Source organism: Triturus cristatus, chromosome 6 (genome assembly GCF_964204655.1).
Source record: "Triturus cristatus chromosome 6, aTriCri1.1, whole genome shotgun sequence".
In the NCBI taxonomy this organism is placed as follows: Eukaryota; Metazoa; Chordata; class Amphibia; order Caudata; family Salamandridae; genus Triturus; species Triturus cristatus.
In genome coordinates, this window is record NC_140589.1 from 782,089,549 (window position 1) to 782,093,959 (window position 4,411).

The window sequence follows — 4,411 nt, forward strand, 5'->3', positions numbered from 1 at the left end:
ACCAGGTCCAACCAAAACCTGCATGTTATTCTCCTAAAACTCAGAATAGGAGAAATGTATCACCCCAATACATTTCTAACTCCAGGCAGCCAGATATTATTGGTTGCACAGAATACTACCCACCCATCAGTGGCACTCCTAATCACCACCTTAAATCCTCAGTTCGTCCTGGCAAAAGGTGAAAAAAGTATTGGAAATGGCATTTATCCATGTGAGCTCCAGTGGCAATAAGGAGCTGAGATGAACTTGCACTCACCCAGGTTTTGTACTTGCGGTTATCAACCGCTGTGGGCAGGTGGTAAGTGGAATTTCCATAAAATGGGTGAAAATACTGTTCGAACAATTTATGATCCATGTTTTACAAAACAGCCTAAATCAGTAGCACAACTTTGATAGTAAGTTAAAGCAGTGACCTACTGTGTGGCCAAGTCATTGCACATTGCTTTAGAACAATATGGCAAATGATTAAAAAATGCTGGAGAAAATGTGAAATTGTGTGTTAGTAAACACACAGACACGTCATGTTTCCGAGGGCTCTATGAGAACAGATTTTTCTTAGACTAACAAAATATTTTCTAAGAGGCCCAACTTCTTTTGCAACCCAGGCCTAAAGCGATTGTACTGACCGTTTCTTCCCAGACTCAAAAATCAAGTCCTGTGATTCCGCACATGAGTGTACTGGAGGCCTTTGCACAGTGCTTAATTTGAGCCAGTGTTTACCAGTGATCGGCACCAGCACTTAATTGTCAACACTGTTGCTTGTGACAGTCTGCCTCAAGGTGGCGCTTACTGAATAATTTACAGATGACCACAACAACAGTCAATCATCAATTCAATATACATTTAAAATGACTAGTACCTGCTGTTCAAGACATTCTTACAGCTTTTGGGGCCTGGAATTGTCTGATTTGTCACACTTGTAGGAGTGTGATGGTTAGTAGTTGTTACTATAATAGGCAGCATGGCAGGGACACTGTGGTGAAAGCTGCACTAAGCTCCTGAGAAGAGCCCTGACAGTGTTGTTTTACAAATTAAGCACTGTCCCTGCTGCATCTGCTGTGCAGGGCTTCCCCAACCAAACAGGGTGCCCCATTTAATCTAAGGCTTATGAATACCCATAAGATGTGGGAGTCTCAGGCACCCTTCGCCACATTCAGCAGGTGTGCCCCATCATTACCTCTGAGGTAGTTCCACCCTCAATAAAAAATGTATGTTGTCAGGCGCAAAACCTGGCAGGCACAGCTGTGGCTCACAGCCCTATCATATAGCAAGTGTTAGTCACCTGAAAGGATCTTAAGGAACTGTTTCATCTTTGCAGGCGCGCGAAAGAAGAATGTGGACACCCCACCAAAATCGATCACATTTCCATTAGCTATGATCTCGGCTACATTAGCTATTAACTCGAGCGAGAGCACACACTGGTACAAACTGTGTTTTTTACATGACCTCTGTCAGTTAGGGCATCTGTCCCCAGAGGACAATCACCAATTGTGGTGAGAAATTCCCAGGTAGTAACTAAGGGTTAGCAGGACTTTCATATTCAGTTTTTTTCTTTACCAGGCTCCTAATCCCTGATACAGCACATTGTACTTGTCCTGTGACTTTAGTTAAATGAAATCTGAAGGAATTGTGCAGCTTGCATCCGGAGACCACGTTTGCTGGAATACCTGCTGCACCATGAAGTACTGTGATTCATTAGTGCTAAAATTCCTGAACACATTCGAAAGAGAAAGCTGGGATTGGGCCAGCGATTAATTGAGGGCGTTCTACGATTACAGGCACAGTGCGTGCCGCTCCATTTATATTTGAGACTGAATTTACATTAAGCGACTTTTTTTTTTTTTTTTTAATTGCAAAGTTTTTCCTAGAGGTGTAAAACATTTAGGGGCATATTATCAAGGCCCTATCACCACCACAACGTCACTTTTTGTGACTTGTTGGCGATAGGGTCAGCTCCCTATTATCAGGGCAGCGTTAAGCCACTTAACATGGCTTAAAGCCATGTTAAGTGACTTAACGCTGCTTTGATAATAGTGCCCCTTTCACGCTAAATTTAGCGTGAAAGGGGTGTGCAGTGGGTGTTGTGGTGGGTGTTCCGCAACACCCATTAAATTTGACGCTGCCACCTATTATCATGAGTGGCGATAATAGGTGGCAGCGCCGAACTTAAGACCAGGAAAATCCTGTTCTTAACCCCTTCCCTGCTCATGACGGAACCACTCCATCATGAGCCACGGGCGCCGTGTGCTCATGACGGAGTGGTTCCGTCATGCTGCGGCCGTTGGCGGCCGCTCCGCCCATGCGGCGCTAATTCCCTGCCTGTGCGGGCGATTAGCGCAGTGGGCGGAGTCGTGACGGAACCACTCCGTCATGAGCACAGCGCGCCCGTGACTCATGACAGAGTGGTTCCCTCACGAGCATGGGGGCGCCGCGCTGCCCCCAAACCCCCCCAGCGCCGCGGCAAAATTCGTGCCGCGGCGAAGGGGTTAAGATGGCAAAAAGAGGAGAAATGCCATTGTTTGTTTATGTACAGGAAGGTGTCCCTTCCTGTACATAAAAAACCCTTTTTAAAATAGTATAGTGATAATATGGTGCAGCCTCGCGTTTCCGAAGTGGCGGAGAGAGGCGTTAAGCCAAGAAGGCTTACACCTCTCTCTGCCACTTCCTTGCTAATATGCCCCTAAATGCGGTGTGGGGACAATTTTTTGTCAGAGAGCCCGACGCTCTTCTGCTGACTCTCGGGGTTGCTGAATAACAAGGCTGTGTAATCTTGATTTTACCTCATGCCTCTTTCTTCTACTAACATATTCTTCTTGCTCCTTTAGCTCACTCTTGCAGGTTCCTTTTCGTCTATGCTTTCTCACTTTGTCTCTGATTTCCCTCTTTCTCTTCCTCCTTCTTTCCCCCTTTGCTGCCTTTCTCTCACTTGCTCTGGGTCAAAGTCTAATGATTAAAAATAAGTTCCAGTGAACAACAAAGAGTGCTGATTGGCGCCACCTGCAACCAACCTCTCAAATTAAGCACTGCAGACACTGCCAAATGCCAGGGTTGCTGAATTCAAAAGCATCCTGGTTTGGATTCCTCTCAAGTCCCTTTCTTAAACACTTGTCTCTTCATCTCAACCCCATGGGCTCTATTTCACACCTGCTTTCTCCCTTTATCACTGTTTACATATATTTCACTTCTTCCTTAATGTCCACCTTTCTTTCTTTTGCTCTGGATCAAAGTCTGATGATGAAAAATAAGTCCTGGTCCCGAAAAATAAGTGCTGGTTTCTCCAACCAAACAAATAAATCACTGTGCCTGGGTTCTAATTACACAGAGATTGATCACTTTTCAGCTCTGCCAAGAAGGTTGGTGGCAGTTTAGCAGCATGGGAACCAGCGTGATTCAATGCCTTTTTTAACTTGCCTACAGACCTGCTTATTGAGTCTTGATCTTATATCATGAATTTAACCTCTTCCAGAAAAAAGCAGATGAGAGGCAATACACAAAACGTCAGTAAGTTTACAGTACACGCGAAGCAAAATTAATTCCGCAGGCGTTGTGAGTTTTGTTGCAAATCTTTAATCTCCAAAAGTCTCTTGTACACATGTGAACAACATTCATGATCTTATACCATGGATTCAACCTCTTCTGCTCTGATTTTACCCTTTTAGGATAACTCAGCAACAGTGTGCGCCGCACAAACCACTTAATGTGACAGATTTCCTAATTTACAGGCCTGGATTAAAAACTCAAGTGTGTTATAGAGGGTGGACTCACAGATTGCTGCACCCCAAAGGTTAGAATCCTCTTCAACTCCGTGGCAGGATGATTTGCACCTTGTTTCCTAATGTCTTGATCAAGAGTAATGTATGATCCCTGCACAAATATGTTTGTGCTGTCCCCGAATTTCAAGTTTTGTGGTAATCACTGCACCCCTGAAATTTAGTCTATGTGTGAAATTGTATGCAGTAAATACCAGTGACCCCTGTAATAATCCATTTCCCTGAGAAAACTCACAATATGAGCTACTTACCACACCCCTTACCTGTAGGTATTTACTGGGTGCAGTAAATACCTCACCCAATACTGGCCAACTCAGAATCAGGTTCCAGGTAGTAGATTTCAAGTGTATTCTTCAAGAAACCACTGCATATATGTGGTGCCCACCTTCAGATATCAGGCCAGCAGCCAGGTAGGCATGACCATTGGTGAAAATTGGTTGAGTGTCAGCATGTATGGGGGCGAACTTTCAGTAGATCTAACAAACAGCCACAAATCCACAATGATGCACATTGCCTATATTATATGGCATACGTGGATTGGACTTGGAAAAGACCCCAAAAATGTAGCTCTTCACATATTACTTAATACTAAAAACACATACATATCGCATTAGTCACTGTATGGAAAGAAAAGGGGAAGT